Consider the following 21,910-nt stretch of genomic DNA (forward strand, 5'->3'; position numbering starts at 1 on the left):
GACTGGTTAGAAGTTACATTCCTGGGGGATTGAAACTACAAGTAGGTTAGGTGTTAAGTCTTGGTTTGCTGATGTGGGGCCGAAACATAAGTGATTCCATGTGGGGGCTGTGGTTTTCTTTTTAGCAATATCTCCCTTTTGATTAGATTCTAAGCTTAACTGAGAGATGTGATCAAAATGTAATGCATTCGGGGTGCCTGAGTGGCTCAGTTGGTCAAGCATCTGTCTTCGGGCTGGAATCATCCCCAGATCCAGCCCTACGTTGGGCTCCCCATACAGCAGAGTCTGCTTCTCCCTCTGCCCCTCCCCCTGCTCATGCATGCGCACGCACACACACTCTCTCTCTCTCTGTCAAACAAATAAAATCTTAAAGAATGTAAGGCATTCTATGACTATGATTAGACACAGGTTACAATTTCAGGTTCACAATTGTTTTTTTGTTTTCAAGATTTTATTTATTTATAAGAGAGACACATAGAGAGAGAGAGAGACAGGCAGAGGAAGAAGCAGGCTCCATGCAGGGAGCCCGACACGGGACTCGATCCCAGGTCTCCAGGATCATGCCCTGGGCTGAAGGCGGCACTAAACCGCTAAGCCCCCGGGGCTACCCTCACAACTGTTTTTAAGTAATCTCTACACACAATGTGGAGCTTCAAACTCACAACCCAGACATCCAGAGTCGCATGCTAAAAAAAAAAAAAAAAAAAAAAAAAAAAAGTTGCATGCTCCATCGACTGAGTCAGCCAGGTGTCCCAAAGTTCATAATTTTTAAGTCAGTTGTCCTCTTCATTCTTTTTCTGACTTCATTCTTTTTCTAGACTCCCAAGTCTAGTCTTCAGGAGATCACATGCTTGGTGGCTAGCAGCTGCGAAGATGTATTTAAAGCTTTTGAGAGAGTGCAGTGTACCAGGGAGATTATTGTGATTATTATAAACAGGATAATCCCCAATGTCTGGAGTGCACTTCGGAGCCATGGTCTCCAAGACCCAAACCAATCAAAATCAACTAAGTCAAAGAAAGACCCCGCTGAAGGAGTCACCATTTTGAGCGGACTTGCTCAGTGATCTCATACAACTGAGTGTCAACCTCCCCAAAAGTGTTAATCCAGGTGCAGCAAGTGGTGTTGGCACAGACAGCAGAGACACCTCTTTGCTCCACTAAAAGATAATCAGGGGCTTATTATCAAGGACAACTTTGGCTGGAGAGTTGAAGGAGCTTTGCTGGGCAGCTATTGTCTTACTGACAGGTTCTGTCAATATCTTTAAGAGCTAAGGAGAGGTTTCTGATCATATTCTTTTTTCTTTTTTTAAGATTTTATTTATTGGGTAGCCCTGGTGGCGCAGCGGTTTAGCGCTGCCTGCAGCCCGGGGTGTGATCCTGGAGACCCGGAATCGAGTCCCACATTGGGCTTCCTGCATGGAGCCTGCTTCTCCCTCTGCCTGTGTCTCTGCCTCTCTCTCGCTCTCTCTGAATGAATGAATGAATAAATAAATCTTTAAAAAAAAAAAGATTTTATTTATTCATTTAAGAGAGAGAGAGTGAGAAAGAGCATGAGCAGGGGGAGGGGGAGAGGCAGAAGGAGAAAGACTCCCTGCTGAGCCTGAGCCTGCAGCCCAATGGGAGACTTGGGGGGTGGGGGGTGGCGGTGCTCTATCCCAGGACCCAGAGACCATGACCTGAATCAAAGTCAGAAGCTTAACCCAGGGAGCCACCCAGGCGCCCCTGATCATATTCATACCTACATTTCCTCTTAAAGAGGGAAGTATGGCTCTGCCAAAGGAAGAAGATCCTGAGTTGTGAATGCCTCCTGGTAGGTCTTTTCTAGCTTGAAGGTGTAAATCCAGGGAAATCAGTCAATGAGATGTCATATTTCACTTGTAAAAAATTGAGGGCACATGAGGTACCCTAAGAGGCATTGCCTGGCTGTGTCCCAGCCACCTCAACATTCATAGGCCCAAGAGAATGATAATCACCTAAGACAAAGGACAAACCCAGTCGGGGTACAAACCACTTCCACTAACGGTGGCACTGTGAATGGACAGATAGGAATTTTGGATGACAAATCCAGCAGTCCGAAAGGCAAGATTTCAGCCCGTAAAGTTTGACTGCCATCTGTCTAGTGAGGAGGATCTGCTCTGGTCCCTTTCAAGGAGAGTCAAGGGCAGTCTTTGTTCTTAACGAGTTCAATTGTATGATCTGAAAGTAATCTGTATTCTAGTGTACTTGTCAGGTTCCTTTCTATAAATTTCCCTGAAGATAAAGGACAGTTGCAGGAAGCTTTTTAAAAAGTATCTGAGTATAGCAATAACTACTGATAAATGATAAAAGACTTAAAAATGACCTGGATAAAGATCTGATGAGAGTTCATTATAATGCAATTGACAAAGAAATTGGTTATTTTTGTGACATACATTTTAAGACAGTAATTAGACTTACAAGCACTGATATTATATTAGGACACATCAGATTTCCAGGAATTTTACATAATTTCCGGAACATGTATACAGACATAATATAAAGAAGGTTTAGTATTACTTATTTGACAACGTTCCCATGTATTTTAATATAGCAAATAAACCTAATTAGTTTAATATCTCCCTTTTTATGAGAGAGAACAAATTCTTTGAGTTATTCTAGGAAACTTCTGAAATAATCTGAAGTTAGTTCAAGGTCAAAAAGACTACTTAGGATTTGATTTGGGGGAAGTTCATTAAAAATATCAAAAAGGTTTTAAAGCACTTGATCAAATAGAATCATAGGTCACTTTCACAATACTTAGTTATCCATTTAATCAAAGTGACAGGACTTTGCAGGCAAATACAGAAAGTTAAATAGTTATAAAAAAAACTCTGGCTCTTTTAATATTAAAAAGATTCAGGTTTGTGTTTTGGGGGGGTTGTAATCAAGGCAATAAAGGCAAACAGAACCTTTGTGTTTCTAGGTAGATTACTTTAAAGGTAATGAAAAACTTTTGTTTGCAATGTCTTATGAAACACAGATCAATAATCTGAAAAAAAGAGTGATAATCTAGAAAACTATCTTTTTTTATTTTTATTTTTTAAAGATTGTGTGTGTTTGTTTATTTGACAGGGAGAGACAGAGCCAAGCTGGGGGAGCAGCAGGCAGAGGGAGAAGGAGAAGCAGGCTCCCTACAGAGCAGGGAACCCCATTCCGGGCTCCATTCCAAGATCCTGGAATCTACCTAAGCCAAAGACAGACGCTTAACTGACTGAGCCACCCAGGTGTCCCCTATCCTTTTTTTTTTTTTTAAATAATTTCTATATCCAACGTGGGGCTCAAACCCATGACTCCAAGACGTAAAACTCACAACCCTGAGATCAAGAGTCACATGCTCTTTCCCCTGAACCAGTCAGGTGCCTCAAGAAAACTTTGTTCTTTTGACAGAAAAAACAACTTCTGATTTTGGACTTTTGGTATTAAAACTCATTTTTTATTTTATTATTATTATTTTTAAGAGTGAAAGAGAGAGGGCAGCCCAGGTGGCTCAGCAGTTTAGCACCACCTTCAGCCCAGGGCGTGATCCTGGAGACCCGGAATCGAGTCCCACATCAGGCTCCCTGCATGGGGCCTGCTTCTCCCTCTGCCTGTGTCTCTGCCTCTCTCTCTCTCTCTCATGAATAAATAAATAAAATCTTTAAAAAAAAAAAAAAGAGTGAAAGAGAGAGTGTACAATCATGGGGCTGGAGGAGCAGAGGGAGAAGGAGAGAGAATCCTAAGCAGGCACCATGTTCAGCGTGGAACTGGAGGCAGAGCTGCATCTGACAAATGTGAGATCACGACCTGAGAAGAATCAAGAGTCAGAGGCTCAACTGACTGAGCCACCAGGCACCCCTAAAACTCATTTTTAAATAATTTCATTTTACTCTTAACCAGTTTGATCACACATTAAAATTCATTTTCCACAAATCTTCCACAAACCACTTTTTTCTTTCTGTTTTACATTCAAATTTTGTCCTATATTTCCCTCTTTAAATATTCTCATTCGAGGACAAAATTACTATATTTTCCATCTGCAAAACTGCATTACTTTTCTTCATAACTTCTTTTTTTAAAAGATTTTATTTATTTATTCATAAGAGACACAGAAAGAGAGGCAGAGACATAGGCTGAGGAAGAAGCAGGCTCCACGCAGGGAGCCCGATGTGGGACTCGATCCCAGGTCTCCAGGATCACGCCCTGGGCTGAAGGTAGGCTAAACCGCTGAGCCACTAGGGCTGCCCTCTTCATAACTTCTTTTACTGAAAGCACGCATTCTGCTTTTCTTGCATACAGAGATGATCATTATTATTTCTAGTAGCAGTAATCACACATATTAATTAGAATTCTTAACCTGTATGAACCTTACCTAATAAGTAAATGATTGTGAACTGTCTTCTACATTAACATACTGTGAATTGTCAGACTGATAAATACTTCTTATGAGTTATAGAAACAGGCTTTTTATTTTAAAAAAGAGAATTTTTTTTCTCGTTTTATTATTTTTTAAGATGTTATTTATTTATTAATGAGAGACACAGAGGAAGAGAGAGAGAGGCAGAGACAGGCAGAGGGAGAAGCAGGCTCCATGCAGGGAGCCCAATGTGGGACTCGATACTGGGTCTCCAGGATCAGGCCCTGGGCCGAAGGCAGGGGCTAAACCACTGAGCCACCCAGGCTGCCCTAAAAAGAATTTTTAAAAGATGTATTCATTTACTTGAAAGAGAGCGAGCAAGCAGGGGAGAAAGGCAGAGAGAGTCCCAAGCAGACTGCACTGAGCATGGAGCCTGTCTTGGGTTTCAATCCCACTACCCCAAGATCACAACTGGAGCTGAACCCAAGAATCTGATGCTCAACCAAGTGTGTCACCCAGGCACCCCTAGAAACACACTTTTTTTAAAGGAAATTTCTCAACGTGGTATAAAACATGTTGACCAATAGACGCAATTACCTTTAGTTCTTCTGCAAAAGGAAGCAAAAAGAAGATAAGCCTATGTTCAGTAATTAACATTTCAGTATTTTATCTTATTTGGAAATGATCTGGATAGTCTATGAATTTAACTTAACTCATCACTTAACTTAGCAAGCTTTAAGATTTCTACCAAAAATACCTGAGGAAAGGGTCCGTAGCTGGCTCAGTCAGTAGAGCATGCCACTCTTGTTCTCAGGATCGAGAGTTCTAGCCCCATGTTGGGTGTGGAGCTTACTTAAAAACAAGACAAAGATGTTTAAAAGACTTGAGGAAATTTTATTATTATTATTATTATTATTATTATTATTATTATTATTATTATGTAAGTAATCTCTACTCCTAACATGGGGCTCAAACTCAAGACTTTGAGATTAAGAGTCACACATTCTTCCGCCTGAGCCAGCCAGGCGCCTCATGAGGAAATTATTTTAAAAGTTTACCTAAAAATTTTTAATCTTATTTACATCTATCCAATTTATTTTTTCTTAACAATTATATTTAGATTACCCACAAAAACTTCACGAGACATTAGATAAAATCAACCATTGTCTCAAGCTATTCTTCTTGATGACAAATTTTCTAACAGTGATAACATGACCTTACTTGATGAGTTAGCCCGGGTGAGAGAAAAGTATTATATTTAATGCTAATAGCTTTAAAGATACGTCTATTTTAATTAAACCAACAACCTTAACTTATAATACCAAATATCTTCCCAGATTGTGTGAACCTGAAAAGCATTTGGGTTAGTTTCTATTATATTTCTGAGATTTAGTAATTTTTAATTACTAAGTGCTTATTTGTAAACCACTTAAATAGAAGTCTTTTTATTTTTATTTTTATTTTTTATTTATTTATTTATTTTTTTTTAGAAGTCTTTTTATTTTTAAATAGAAGTCTTTTACAGGGCAGCCCGGGTGGCTCAGCGGTTTAGCGCTGCCTTCAGCCCAGGGCGTGATCCTGGGGACCTGGGATCGAGTTCCACATCGGGGTCCCTGCATGGAGCCTGCTTCTCCCTCTGCCTGTGTCTCTGCCCCTCTCTCTCTGTCTCTCATGAATAAATAAATAAAATCTTTTAAAAAAAAAGAAGTCTTTTACAAATTAATTCTAGCAATACCGTCCAGAGGTAGAAAATGTCACTCATCTACAATAAACATATAAACAGAGACCTTAAAAAATAAATAAATAAATAAATAAATAAATAAAATAAATAAATAAACAGAGACCTTATATTTATTGTTTTAAATTTTTTAGCCATGCTATGGATATGAAAATGCAAAACCCACTAGTTTTTTGTTTTTTGTTTTTTTTTTAACCCACTAGTTTTTAAAAGAACAGTTGGATCCAAACTGTTTTTTTTTTCAAACTGTTTTTCTGGCAGATAGAATAAGTCAAGGTCACCTGCTCAGACGGCTAAAGATTCTTTTACCAATATTTGTAGAGAAAACACATGACTTTTCATTTGTCTAAATTTCAAATGGCCTTTTATCCCTTTTGTTCTACTTCTGGTAAGAATTACCTTGGGGGGAAATTTTTTTAATTTAAAAATTTTAAAATTAAAAAAAAAGAATTACCTTGGGGGAAATAGGTGAAGGGAATTAAGACTACATACTTCCAGTTATTAAATTTTAAAAAGAGGGAGGAAAATAAAAAGAATTACCTCCCTGAGGTGCGGACTTTTATTATTTTTATCTCAAAGTCCCAGGGAGAGAGTGCACATCCCTCCAACGAGGACTTTGGTTTTTCAATGTCAATAATTTATGAGCCGCTTGAGATAAATAGGGAAGTATGGAAATGAATAAAGAAATAGGTGAACTTTGCCTCAAAACCTGCATGTCTAAGGACAGTTGCCTTTACTCCCTCTTTTAAAGAACTAGGTTGTAGCTTGGATTTGAAGGACTGACATAGCCACTCACCTATGTTGGAATGTTTTTGTTTGTTTCTGGGCACATTTAGCTGAGATGAAACAGCCATTAGCCAGCTTCCATCAGTTTTTTTCCAGGATCCCATCTGAAGTTTCTGAGCGGGTTTTTTAATTTTTTTATTGTGTTTAAATTCAATAAAATAAATTCAATTAATTAACATACAGCGTATTATTAGTTTCAGAAGTAAAGTTCAAATGACTCATCAATTGCATGTAACAGGGCAGCCCCGGTGGCTTAGCAGTTTAGGGCTGCCTTCAGCCCAGGGCGTGATCCTGGAGACCCGGGATCAAGTCCCACGACAGGCTCCCTGCATGAATGGAGCCTGCTTCTCCCTCTGCCTGTGTCTCTGCCTCTCTCTCTCTCATATGAATAAATAAATAAAATATTTTTTTAAAAATTGCATGTAACACCCAGTCTGAGCAAAGGGTATAACTCTGATATTTACTAGAATTTGGCAAGGTGTGGTTTGGTTTTGCTTTAGTTTTCCTTGGCTAAGAGAATAATGTAGCAATTCAGCAGAAAATCCCTCAGAGTCCCATCAGCTCTGGGAGGGGCTCACGGGGAAGGGCGGCCTCCTTTGAAGGTTGATATGTGGCTCTCTATGAGGTCATCAACTTGGTGGATTTTTGTCTATAGTCATGTAGAGACAGTTCAGACAGAGGATAACTAGAATGAATGGTCAAGTAAAAGAGAGAGACCACAAGAATTATGACAGTCTTGGGCCACCTGGATGGCTCAGTGGTTGATCACCTGTCTTTGGCTCAGATCATGATCCCGGGGTCCTGGGATCCAGTCCTACATCTGGCTCCCCTCAGCCTGCTTCTCCCTTTGTGTCTCTGCCTCTCTCTGTGTGTCTCACATGAGTAAATAAATAAACTTCTGGGTCTTTTAAATTTTTTATCAGCTCTTTTGCAATGAAACTTTCCATAAAGCTATTTTTGCAGTTTTGAAGCTTTTGTTTTTACATGCACTTCTTATATGATCTTATCAGTTTGGAACATTCTTCATAATGGCCATTGTAATTCTAGATTGTGATTCCCCCTGAGGGCTGAGAGTAGTTCGGTAGGGCCCTAGCCGCAAATGGAGTTTAGCCCACATTTCTGTCCAGCAAGATCTAAATGGTAAATGAGGTACAACTCACATTTCCATCTGGCCTTATTTCAGGGGCCCCAATCTGGCAGTTACAAAGCCACGTTCTTCAGGACACAAATCATGCTTCCTAAGATGTTGCCATTTTCATAGATAGTTATTAGCTTCCGGAACTGCAGTTCTTAGACATACAATAAGCAGGTGTGCTGGATGGTGTACGCTTGACTCTCTAGAAATAAAGGATCCCATCTTCATTACTTATCTCCTTATTTTTATTGTTTCTTTTTTTAGTGAAGCCTTTGGGTTTCTCAAAGCCAGATTTGTACCCAAGCAAGAGGCACTGTGCATGGCATGAGGGTTGTGTGAGGTTTCACACTGTGTCACCCCATTGCACAGAAACTCTCTCGGGGTTGGCAGGTGACTTAGTGTCAACCTAACCCGTTCTGTGACCAATTTGTCCTAACACAGGGATCTTTGGGTCAGGTGGCACGTGCTCTAACAATTCTTAAGCACCTGACCTGTGCCCATCAATTTTTCTGGCTTTTTGGCCTCCAAGATCCCCATCAGCATTTGGCCTTTACCTCATGGGCACATGAACAGAAGCAATACCCAAAGAAATAGGGACTGGGGAAGGGGCGGAACCAGTAGACCCAAACAATGGGAAAGTAGATTGATTCCCAGCAAATGGAGACCAGCTGTCACCAGCAGCTCCCAGCACAGAACCTGAGGACAGAACTGAGGGCTGGCGTTCAGATGTCACAGCCCATTGGCCCACAGCAAGGCCCCCAGCACCACCGGCAATTACCAGTGTGGACTTCACAGGCGGACATGGGGACCTCAGCCTGGACCTGGGGCAAGGAGGTCCAAACAACTGGGGACCTACAGACTGAACCAAGGGCGAGGGCCTCGGGTTTCAGATGGAACCATCTGCCAACTCCAGCTAAGCTGCTAAGCCCCGGACTGGAAAGCCAGTTAGATCAGGAGCTTGTGGTAAAGAGAGCCTAGCTCCCAAAAGAGATTCACCCACAGCCCTGGGAAATGGTGAGAAAGATAGTGAACTCAGAAAGGGGTTCTCAGGCACCGGGCCTATCAGAAGTCTTCTGCAGTCTGCAACTGCCACCAAATCTGTTAAACAACAGCAATTCAACTCCAGCAGTTTAAAAGATCAAATTGGCTTTATTGAACAGTTCATGCATTGGGCAGCATCCCACCAGGCCAACAGAAAAAAAAGCTCCGTCCAGCTATGGAAAAGGAAAGGTTTGTCAAGGCAGAGAGGAAGCAGGAAAAGGAAATTATTAGCAGAGTGTATTGTTTTAGGCAAGGGAAACGGAATGGGTCTATCTTTCAATTTCCTAGCGCTGTCCAGGAAATCCTAGGTTGACTGACTAAAGGTCACATTCCTGGGAGGGGTTGCAACTGCAGTTAGGTTCGGTTTTTTGTTTTGTTTTTTTAAAGATATGTATTTATTTATTTGAGACACACACAGAGAGGCAGAAATCTGGGAGAAGCAGGCTCCCCACTGGGAGCCTGACACAGGACTCTATCCCAGGCCCCGGGGATCATGCCTTGAGCCAAAGGCAGATGCTCAACCACTGAGCCACCCAGGTGTCCCTAGGATAGGTATTAAGTCTGGTTTTGCTGATATGGGGCCTTAACATAAGTGACTCCATTTTGGACCTGTGGTTTTCTTTTTTAACCGAGGTGACAGTGGCTCTCTCAGGGGGTGTCCACAGAGAGGAAAGTGTGCTCTATGCCTGGACCGTAGTCAGAACTCCCCAGCTGGTAAACTCATCATCACGCTTAGATTCCAAGGAGCCCCATCTGCAGTTTGTGCACTAAACAACTAAAGGGAGTGTCATTCACCTGGATTGTGACGTGAAGGACATCCCTAGCATGTTACCACATGGCGACAGCCCAGTATTTGAGAAGTGAGATGAATTAGCATACATTTAATAAATATATCTAATGAACATATGTATCCACCACATATGCAAGCATGCATATGTCACATCCCTTCACATCCACAATCTAAAGAGAAGTGCCCCCCAGCTCCAACCAGGCCTGGCTGGTCCTTCCTCTTGCTGGCAAAATCTGCATCACCCCTCACCTTTTCTCCAGCCCCTGTGGGCTCCATTCCAACTCAATTTCATCTGCCTCCTTCCCCAGTCTGATGTCCTGGAACACCACTCCCACTTTGTCCTTGCTGTCCTTCGAAGATCTGTAACCACACTTGCTGCCCTTCTCTTACGGTCTTTGGTCTTCGGTGTGGGTGGCTTCCTCTCTTCACAGCACAGGGTTGTAGGGCTTTGCTGGGGAGGGGCACTAGCCCATGCTGCTTGCAACCTGCGCAGCTCATGCCGGGTGATTTTGACTGAGGCTCTGTGGCAATCTAGATTTCACATCTTGATGACTGTCATTCTCCACAGCTGCTGGCCCATTTCCTTCAGAACCCCCTCCCTAGAGCCTCCGATTTTTCTGCAAAGATGAGGCCACATCAGAGGAGCACCCTCAGCCAGACTTCTCTGGTCCCTCATAGCTTTATACCCTAGTTTCCGAGAAAGTGGGGTCTAAAAGTGTGCCAGAAATCTTGTCATGTGCAACAACATGGATAGACTTTGAGGGCATTGTGCTAAGTGAAATAAGTCAGACCAAGATAGACAAATACTATATGATCTCAATTATACGTAGAATAAAAAAAAAAAAAAAAAAACCCGCAAAAAAACCTAAGTCAAAGATATAAAGAACAGATTACTGGTTATCAGACACAGGGATGTGAGGGTGGGCAAAATGGATGAAGGGGGTCAAAAGGTACAAACTTTCAGTTATAAAATAAATATAGGGATGTAATTTACAGCATCATAACTATACTTAATAAAACTGTATTGTATGTTTGAAAGTTGCTAGAATAGATATTTTTTTAAAGATTTAATTTTTAAAAAAATATTTTTAAAGATTTTATTTATTTATTCATGAGAGACACACAGAGAGAGGCAGGGACATAGGCAGAGGGAGAAGCAGGCTCCCTGCAAGGAGCCTGATGTTGGACTCGATCCCAGGATCCCGGGATCACAACCTGGGCCAAAGGCAGATGCTTAACCACTGAGCCACCCAGGCATCCCAAAGATTTTATTTTTGAATAATCTCTACACCCAACATGGGGCTCAAACTCAGAACCCCAAGATCAAAAGTCACACACTCCACCAACTGTGCCAGCCAGATACCCTGCAAGACCAGTTTTTAGAAATTCTCAACACAAGAAAAAAACCGTGTAACTATGTATGGTGATGGATGTTAAGTAGATTTATTGTGGTGATCATTTCATAATATCTACAAACATGAAATCATTATGTTGTACACCTAAAACTAATATAATGTTATATGTCAGTGATTTCTCAGTTAAAAAAATGGGGGTGCCTGGGTGGCTCAGTTGGTTAAGCATCTGCCTTTGGCTCAGGTCATGATTCCAGGGTACTGGGATAGAGCCCCACATTGGGCTCCCTGCTCAGTGGGGAGCCTGCTTCTCCCTTTCCCTCTGTAGCTCCCCCTGCTTGTGCTCTCTCTCTCTCTTTCAAAATAAATAGGTAAAATCTTTTAAAATATAAAATTAGGGGATCCCTGGGTGGCGCAGAGGTTTGGCGCCTGCCTTTGGCCCAGGGCGCGATCCTGGTAGACCCGGGATCGAATCCCACGTCGGGCTCCCGGTGCATGGAGCCTGCTTCTCCCTCTGCCTGTGTCTCTGCGCCTCTCTCTCTCTCTGTGTGACTATCATAAATAAAAAAAAAAAAAAAAAAAAAAAAAAATTAAAAAAAAAATATATAAAATTAAGTGTGCTAGAAAAAACATGGACTATCATGCAGCACTTGGAAGCAGTGGACTGCCACACAGCAACAGCCACAAGATCCTGAAAACATGCTGGGGGGAATATAATAAAGCAAAATGAACACAAGTTTTTTTTTCTACATTTTAAATGATAATTTTAATAGAATATAAAATTTCCCATCTTGACCATTTTTTAAAGATTTTATTTATTTATTATTTGTAGGGAGAGCAGAAGAGGAGAGAGAGAGTCCCAAGCAGGCTCCATGCCCAGTGTGGAGCCTGATGTGGAGCTCAATCCCACAACCCTGAGATCATGATCTGAGCCAAGACCAAGAGTCAGATACTTTAACTGACTGAGCCCCTCGGTAAATTTTTATACATCCTTTTACAATTTCTCTGTGCAATTACAAACATATATTCTTATTTCTCCATCCTCTTTGCACAAAGGTAGCATATTATACTCATCAGTCTACACTCTTTTTTCACTTAAAAAATCTGTAACTTAAAAAAAAAAAAAATCTGCATCTTGGGATGCCTGGGTGGCTCAGCGGTTGAGTTCCTGCCTTCAGCCCAGGGCTTGATCCTGGAGTCACAGGATGGAGTCCCACATTGGGCTCCCTGCATGCAGCCTGCTTCTCTCTCTGCCTATGTTTCTGCCTCTCTCTTTCTCTCTCCCTGTGTCTCTCATGAATAAATAAAAATAAAAAATATTTTTAAAATAAAAATAGGGCAGCCCCGGTGGCGCAGCGGTTTAGTGCCTCCTGCAGCCCGGGGTTTGATCCTGGGGACCCTGGATCAAGTCCCACATCGGGCTCCCTGCTTCTCCCTCTGCCTGTGCCTCTGCCCCTCTCTATCTCTGTGTTTCTATGAATAAATAAATAAAATCTTTAAAAAATTTTTTTAAATAAAAATAAAAAGGATAGTATGAGAAGTGGGAGAAAAGACTCTCTATGGTAGAGAAACATGACAAACACCACTTCACACAGCTGATCAAGGTCAACATCAATGGTAATAAATCATGTTGATAGAATGTACCCTTGATGTGATGTGATGAAAATGGCATTTTACCTCTGTGGCTTCATTTTCAAAACCCAAAACTTCCAGTCTAATTATGAGAAAAAAAAAACATCAGACAAATCCCATTTTTGGACATTTTACAAAATACCTGCCCAGCACAAGCTGGAGGTAGGGACAGAGGGAGAGGGAGAAGTAGATTCTCCACTGAGGGGATCCTTGGGTGGCGCAGCGGTTTGGTGCCTGCCTTTGGCCCAGTGGGCGATCCTGGAGTCCTGGGATCAAGTTCCGCGTCAGGCTCTCGGCATGGAGCCTGCTTCTCCCTCCTCCTGTGTCTCTGCCTCTCTCTCTCTCTCTCTATGATAAATAAATAAATAAATCTTAAGAAAAAAGAAAGAAAATGTTTAAAATAAAAAAAGAGTATATACATCAGTAATTCAGTTCATACATTAAACTCCCCTCCATATAGGGGAAATTTACACTGCCACCAGCAATATAAGAGAGCACATACGTCCCCACAGCCTCATCAACGCAGCCTGTGGTTAAACTTTTATATATTTCTAATCTGATAGAAGAAAAATGTCTTCTCAGTTTGCTTGTAATTTGCATTTCTCTTATTGCAGTTGAAGCTGAGCAAATATCCATGCTTGCTTCATTTGCTTGCATGTCATTTCACTTTCTGTGAGCCGGCTCTCTATATTCATAGTCCATTTTTATACTGGGCTTTTGTGGTTTTCCGTATAAAATTCTAGGAGCTTTTTATATTTTAGGAAGATTTGCCTTTGCCTGCCATAGGGGCTGCCAATATTCCACTTTGTCATTTGTCTTTCCACTAGGTTTTTAATGCCAGCCACATGGACTCCACCCCTCCTTCACTCCTCGGCTTTCCTCGGGTCGCCTGACCCCTCTCAGAGCCACATCCCAAAACCCATCTTGTTCCTCATTCTTCCTGGTGACATCTGGCTCTATACTGAAGACTCCTCTTGTGTGTAAAAAACATTTACGGAGTCCTTTGTCTGGCTTCCGGGATTACGTATTCTCATTAGGACACAGAAAATAGAGAAACGCACACAGAAGAAAACGAACATTCACCTGTTAGTCCACTTCTCAGGATAAACCACTTCCTGCTTCTCAAGGCGTGTGTGTGTGTGTGTGTGTGTGTGTGTGTGTTCATTTATGAAAGAAACTTAAGAAATCTACCCAGTCCCTCCGGGGGCCGATTATCACTGCGCTTTCACGCCTCTCAGAGTTTTCCTGGTGCATATTCTTCCCCCAGGCCTGTCAACTGGCGGCGATGGAGATGGGCTGGCAGGACGGCAGCGTGGGTAGCAACTGGCCCTCCTGCTCATCCCTACCCGTGGTGACCTTCCCTCTCCCGGGACCCCCCTCCGCCTCTCTCCCATTCCTCCTGCCCTGCCTAAGCCTTTTTTTTTCCTTAAGATTTTATTTATTTATTCATGAGAGACCCAGAGAGGGAGGCAGAGACCCCCGATGCGGGTCTGATCCCAGGAGCCCGGGATCGCGCTCTGAGCCAAAGGCGGTTGGATGCTCAAGCCCTGAGCCAGCCAGGCGGCCCTGCCTCGCCCAAGCTTAACCCAAGCCCGCAGCCCTGCCGCAGTCGGCAGCCCCTAGGTCTCCGGGTCTTCAGAAGCACCTTCGCCTAGTGAGAAACGTGGGTCCATCAACCCACCCCCCAGAAAGATCCGGCTTGCCCCGCTCCTGCCGGCGGCACCGGCCCGCGGACGGCCGAGCCTCGCCCCTGCACGGTTCTCCGCCCAGGCCTCCGAGCCCCCGCCGGCCCGAAGCACCACCCCCGCCGGGCCTCGGGGCGCACCAGCCCGGCCTCACCTGGACTCTGACCCCCGCCCTCCCCGGCGGCCTCCCACCACCGTTTGTCACCCTCCGCCCATCCCTGTCCCCGAGCACCGTCCCCCGCCCTCGGGCTTTTCCGGGCCATCCCGCTCGGAAGCCGCCCCCCATTCCACCCTCCCCCGCCCCCCAACCACCCGACCTCACCCCTGCCACGCCTTCTGGGGCCCCGACTCCAGGCTCGCGCGCCCTGCAGGCGGCGGCGCTGGGCAATTCCCCCGGGCCCGCCCCCCCGCCCCGCGCCGGCCGCGCCCCTGGGCTCCGAAGGTGCCTGGCACTTTCCCCTGCAGAACAATTGTGTCTCCCTATTGCAACTTCCTGTTTACCCCTCCGCCTCCCCTCCCTACGCTGGGGGCAGGGCTGTCTTCACTGACGCGCTTCAAGTGCAGGCGCCGGAGCACTGACCGCGTGTGTGGACCGAGGACACCACGGGTGGGTTTCCCAGCTAACGCCATCGCCCCCCAGCTGGAACCTTCGAAGGTTTCAACCTCCCGGAGGGCCAAGCGGGCCCTGTTGGAATTGGAACCTTCCTGGGTCTGATGTGCAAACTCCTCTACCTCCACCGTCTTCCTGCCCTCCCTCTTCGGACTCTGACAGAGGCCCTCTCTGAACCTCAGTTTTCTCATCTGTCTAGGGAAGAGAACACTAAGGGGATAATTATAAGGGCCACGTGAATCATATACGTTGTAAATGACAATGTGATAAAAGAATATGAGAAGTGGGTACATTATTAAAAACAGTGCTGCAAAAAAAAAAAAAAACAATGCTGCCATTCACTGAGCTTGTTTTCTATACCAGGCATCTTTTTTAAAAATTTTTTTTATTATTTAAAATTTTTATTTATTTATGATATTCACACAGAGAGAGAGAGAGAGAGAGGCAGAGACACAGGCAGAGGGAGAAGCAGGCTCCATGCACCGGGAGCCCGAAGTGGGATTCGATCCCGGGTCTCCAGGATCGCGCCTTGGGTCAAAGGCAGGCGCCAAACCGTTGCACCACCCAGGGATCCCCGGCATCTTTTTTTTTTTTTTTTTAAGATTTTATTTATTTATTAGAGAGGGAGCGAGTGTTCGTGCACACTCAGCAGGCAGAGGGAGAGGGAGAAGCGGGCCCCCAGCTGAGCAGGAAGCACAATGCAGGGCTAGATCCCAGGACCCTGAGATCACGACCTGAGCCAATGGCAGATGCTTAACTGTTGGAGCCACCAGGCGCCCCTATATGAGACAAAGTTCTAATATCTCACTGGTATTAAGGTCTTTTCATCCAAATCAGCTCTGTTTCAAACAAAGGTAAACTGAGGCACAGAGCAGTTAATGATTCATTTGCCTAAGATTCTACATTGGAGGTAGAAGAGCTGAGACTTGAACGCAGGCAGAAACTATGTGCTTCACCACCACCCTATACTGCATTCCTATTAAATAATATATAATATGTTAGTATTATTTGGCCGGAGAACTGCCGTCTTCTAATAAAACTGATCTGTCACGCAACCACCCTCTCCTGGGATGATTCTAACTCTAACGGCCATTCTATAGGTCAATTTTTGTGTACATATCTATTTGACTATCCCAAGAATGGAAATGGAATGTTTTTGTTTTTGTTTTGTTTTGTTTTGTTTTGTTTTGTTTTTTTGGAAACATTTTTAAAATGCAGAAAAGAACTATGCCCGTATTTTCTGTTCTTCAACATTTGTGTTATCAGATTCAAACAGAATAAATACCCCTCAGCTGAGCTGCACAGAGTTTAACAGCATCTGTTCTGTTACAACTTACAGGGAGTTACCTTCGAAGTCCTGAAAATATTTATTCCCCAAACCCACCATTGCAGGTCTTCCAAGGACGTTTAGGCTGAGTTTCCAGTCCCTTCCTTCATATTTGCAGAATTTCCTCACCAAGAGAGAGAATGAGAAAAAGAAAGAAAGAGAGATGGGGGCGGGGCAGAGAGGGAAGAGGCCAGCCGAAGTGGGCCTCTGCATTTGCATTCACAAAGGGCAGGAGAAGAGAGATAAAGGTTTAGTGGCCAGATAGTCCTTCTAGGTCTGTGACTCGGGGCGCAGTCTGTGCTCCCCTGGATTGCCATGGGGGTGGCATGGCAATGTCGCCTCCACATAGGTAAGTTCCCCAGGTCTCCCTCCTTTGCCTGTCCTATTGCCACTCCTGATGCCAGCCCTAACCCTGGCACAAAGTGCCAACTCCTGCCTAGGGGGGCCAGAGAACAGAGGGAGGAGAGAAAGGTACCATTTCTAGACAGCTAAGGAGAGCACAGAAAGAAGGACACCCCCACCCCCCAAGGACAGCCAGAAGTGAGAGGCCTGCCTCCCAGCACCATGTTCCCTAACTGCCAGCCCTCATTGTCTCTACTGCTGGGGATCCAGAAATTGATAGGAGGTAGGGAGGGAAGGAGATGAGGAAAAGGTGAAGAGAGAGAGATCCAGAGAAAAGGGGTAAGAGGTTAGAGAGACCAACAAAAGGCACACCTTAGAGATAGTGCAGGTTCAGTGCAGCAAAGCACATATTGCAATAAAGTGAGTGAGATGAGTTTTTTGGCTTCCCAGTGCATATAAAAATTACGTTAATCCGGCAGCCCTGGTGGCACAGCGGTTTAGCGCGGCCTGCAACCTAGGGTGTGATCCTGGAGACCCTGGATCGAGTCCCAGAGTCCCATGTCGGGCTCCCTGCATGGAGCCTGCTTCTCCCTCTGCCTGTGTCTCTGTCTCTGTCTCTCATGAATAAATAAGTAAAATCTTTTAAAAAATTATGTTTACACAATACTATAGTCTCGTGAGTGTGCAATAGCGTTATGTCTAAAAAAAACCCCAATGTGCATATCTTCATTAAAAAACTACTTTATTGCTGGGGTGCTTACATGGCTCAGTCAGTTAAGCAGCTGCCTTTGGCTTGAGTCATAATCTCAGGGTCCTGGGGTCGAGTCTGCTTCCTCCCCCCACTCCTGCTCTTGCTCACTCTCTCTTTCTCAAATAAATAAAATATTTTTTAAAAATATTTTTTAAAAAACTACTATATTGCTAAAAAAATGCTAACCATCATCTGAGATTTTAGCAAGCTGTAATCTTTTTGCTGGTGGAGGATCCTGCCTCCATGCTGATGGCTGCTGACTGATCAGGGTGGTGGTGGCTGAAGCTTGGAGTGACCGTGGCAGATTCTTTTCTTTTTAAGATGTTATTTATTTACTTGAGAGAGAGAGCGCGCGCGCATGAGCAGGAGGAGGGGCAGAGGAAGAGGGAGAAGCAGACTGCCCGCTGAGCAGAGAGCCCCATTCAGGGTTCACTCCCAGGGACCCCTCCCCCACCCCAGATCGCAACCTGAGCCAAAGTCAGATGCTTAACCGACTGAGCCACACAGGCGCCTCTGTGGCAGTTTCTTAAAAAATAACGGTAAAGTTTGCCACACTGAGTGACTCTTCCTTTCACAAATGATTTCTCTGCAGCATGCAATGCTGTATGATAGCATTTTACCCACAGCAGAAATTCTTTCAAAATTGGAGTCTGTCCTCTCACACCTGCTGCTTTCCCAACTATGTTTATGGAATATTCTAAATCTTTTTTTAAAATTTTCTTTTTTTTAAAGATTGTATTTATTTACTCATGGGAGACACAGAGAGAGAGAGGCAGAGACAGAGGCAGAGGGAGAAGCAGGATCCACGTAGGGAGCCTAATCCAGGACTCTATCCCAGGACCCCAGGATCACACCCTGGGCTGAAGGCAGACGCTAAAGGCAGGCGCTAAACTGCTGAGCCACCCACACTGGGTGTCCCCAGTCTCCATTCCTGATTCTAGTTCTCTTACTAATTCCACCCCATCTGCAGTCACTTCCTCCATTGAAATCTTGAACCCCTCAAAGTCCTCCATGAGGGTTAAAATCAAATTCTTCCAAACTCCTCTTAATGTTTTATTTTTTTCTTCATGAATTTGCATGTCCTTCTTGCATGTCTTTACGTGCTAACCTCTGTATTGTTCCAATTTTAGTACAAGTGCTGTTGAAGCAAGCACCCATTAATGTTGATATGTGACCTCCTCCCATGCATCACAAATGTTCTTAATGGCATCTAGAAGGGTGAATCCAGGGGGCACCTGGCTGGCTCAGTCAGTAGGACATGTGACTTTTGATCTCAGAGTTGTAAGTTCAAACCCCATGTTGGGTACAGAGATTACTTAAGGAAATTAAAAAAGAAAAAAAAAAGTAGAATGGTGACTGCTTATCAGAGATTTTCAACTTACTTTGCCCAGATCCATGAGAGGAATCACTATCCATGGCAGCTATAGCCTTATGAAATGTACTTCTTAAATACCAAGACTTGAACATTGAAATGACTCCTTGATCCAGGGGCTGTAGAGTGGATGTTGTGTTAACAAGCATGAAAACATTAACCTGGGTGAGCAGGCTCATCAGCAATGAGCAGTACTATTTTGAAAGGAATCTTTTTTCCTGAGCAGTAGGTCTCAACAGTGGGCTTACAGTATTCAAAATATTCAACTGTGTTTCAAACCGATGTGTTGTCATCCAGGCTTTGTTCCATTTATAGAGCAGAGGCAGCAGAATTCTGAAGGGTCTTAGAATATTTAGAATAGAATAAGAATTTATTTATTTATTTAGAATAGAATAAGCATTGGCTTCATCCTAAAGTCATCAATTGCATTAGCCACTAACAAGGGAGTCAACCTGTCCTTTGAAGCTTTGAAACCAGGCACGGACCTCGTCTCTCCAGTTCTGAAAGTCCTAGATGGCATCTTCTAATAGAAGGCTGTTTTGTCTACATTGAAAATCCGTTGGAGCTCCTGGGTGGTACAGTCAGTTGGGCATCCAACTCTTGGTTTCGGCTCAGGTCATGGTCTCAGGGCTGTGGGATTGAGCCCCATGTTGGGTTCCATGCTTGGTGCAGGATCTGCTTGGGATTCTCTCCCTCTCCCTCTGCCTCTCCTGCCTGTGGTCTCTCAAATAAACAAACAAACAAACAAACAAATAAATAAATAAATAAATAAAACCTTTAAAAAGTCTCTTTATTTATGATTTATACTAAATCTTTTTCAGTTATGCAGAAAGTCTTCTCCAGTCTGTGATGGACTGCCTTTTCATTTTGTTTATAATATCTTTTGTTGATGAAAAGTTTTTGAATTATCACTGAAGGTGGGTGATTGATACATAGGGGTTTGTTATACCATTATCTCTACTTTTGTGTAATTTTGAAAATGGCCATAACAAGGGACACCTGGGTGGCTCAGTGGTTGGGCACCTGCCTTCAGCCCAGGGCGTGATCCTGGAGACCGGGGATCGAGTCCCACATCAGGCTCCCTGAATGGAGCCTGCTTCTCCCTCTGTCTGTGTCTCTGCCTCTCTCTGTGTATCTCTCATGAATAAATAAAGTATTAAAAAAAAAAAAAGGTGCATGTGTTACCTACTGAGCCAGCCTGGTGCCCCATACTTTTATAGCTGATGCTCCAGATGATCAAAAATTACCTTCCAAAAAAACCCCCAAAACCTTCCCTTCCCCTTCATAAATGACCAACTGTCCCAGCCCCCTTTCTGACCCTGTATTCTGATCCTGTCCCTTCTCTTTTGATCAGAAATTCTCTCTCTGCCCTATATATTCCTGAATCTATTCCTAAATTCTCTCTTCTGGGGGGGGGGGGGAGGACCAAAAACAAAAAATAAATTCTCTATTCTGTTCCTTAGTCACTGTGTCTATTTTTGCATTTTGCCACATCGTTGTAATTCTCATATTATCAGATTGGCCACATTGGTACCATCTCTTCTTTTTCTTCTCAGATTGACTTGGCTATTCTTGGTCCTTTTTTCTTCCATATACATTTTTTGATCAGCTTACTCAATTCCAGAGAAGGAAGAAATCAACACTGTTGGGGTCTTCATTGGAATCACATCGAATTTCCAGATTAATTTGGGGGAGAACTAACATTTGTATAACATGATACTTTCCTGACAATTATTACCTTGGTACTTTAATCCATATATGTAGGTCTTCTTTTTGGTCCCACTGTAAACATTTTGTTTGCTTTCACCACTCGGGTCTTGCTCAATCCTTGTTAGATTTTTTCCTAGGGTTTGTGGGTTTTGGTGCTCTCCCTCCCCCCATCAGATATGCCAGGCATGTCCTTCCTCACCTCCTCCTCCTGCCTTCTGGTCCACACCCCTCCTTCCCACCGTCCAGGGAGCAGCTGTCCTGGCCCAACAGCTGACTTTCCTGGTAAGGCCTCCCCAGAGTGGGTGGTGCTCCCACCTCCCACTTCAGGTCCCATCAGCTGACTCTGGGGAGAGTGACAGTTGTTTCAGTGGGGACAATGGGCTGCATTCTGTATAGACTCCTCTCTCTGGGCCTTCTTCTCACTGGCCCCAGCAACTGTTCTTGCAGATAGGGTAGGGCCCCACTTGTCAGCTCTAGTTACTCTTCAGGCAACACCCAACTCCCTGACCCATTTCTTCATGCTTAGTAAGCATATCTAGTATGTGTTCTCTTACCCAGTTCCCTGTTCATGGGCCTATCATTGCCTGGAATTGGTGGGCAGAGGAATGGTGGTCTTGGGTATAAGACTATCCCTCCCAAGGGCATGATCTCTTACTCTGGAGGAGCTACAAGTTCCTAAAACATTCTCTGAGTTGTCACCACAACCAGGTGTCAGTCAGCAACTCACAACAGCTCCACTCAGATAGTTGAGTGACTATTGTCACCAGCCAAGAGGAGGTGTGATAGGTAACAGGGATGAACGAACTCCCAATTCCAGGCCAGTAGTCTGCCCTTCCCTGCCAACACTTCCTACACCTGACTGGCCTCCACACCTGCCCCTCAGCACCTGCGTCCGCAGCACCCCTGCCCTGGATGAGGCCTCTCCAGCCTTTGTTTGGGAGTCAGCATTGGCTTCAACTTCCCACAAATGGGAAGGGCTCCAGGCCAATGCTGATCCCTGAGAGGAGACAACAAGACAGTGAAACCTGACAGACCCAGGGGCTTCAAGGGGACTCAGGGGTCCATCGATTTTTTTAAGCTTTCACTAAAGCCTGGCATCCACTCTCACAGGCTGGTTGTGAGCATCAGTGCCTCATAGCAGGCCTTTGAGGCATAGCCAATCTGGCTGACCTCAGACATAGGGTGGGTTGGGAGGTAAAGGAAGGAGATTCTGTTTACTGGACACTTTCTGGGAGCCAGCTCTGGACCTAGTATTTTCCCATGCCTCAATCCTGTCAGAGGTAGGGGT

The 21,910-nt window shown here is 44.1% G+C and overlaps 1 long non-coding RNA gene across 1 annotated transcript; it reads right to left on the bottom strand.

The window, feature by feature from the left end:
* Nucleotides 1-4,801: 4,801 nt before the first annotated feature.
* On the bottom strand, nucleotides 4,802-14,876 carry LOC119874169. Its single transcript, XR_005367756.1, has 3 exons — nucleotides 14,833-14,876; nucleotides 6,886-6,988; nucleotides 4,802-5,203 (listed from the first exon to the last, which is right to left on the bottom strand). It is a non-coding gene; the product is annotated as an uncharacterized LOC119874169 (long non-coding RNA).
* Between the last annotated feature and the right edge of the window lie 7,034 nt (nucleotides 14,877-21,910).

Source organism: Canis lupus, chromosome 12, assembly GCF_011100685.1.
Source record: "Canis lupus familiaris isolate Mischka breed German Shepherd chromosome 12, alternate assembly UU_Cfam_GSD_1.0, whole genome shotgun sequence".
In the NCBI taxonomy this organism is placed as follows: domain Eukaryota; kingdom Metazoa; phylum Chordata; class Mammalia; order Carnivora; family Canidae; genus Canis; species Canis lupus.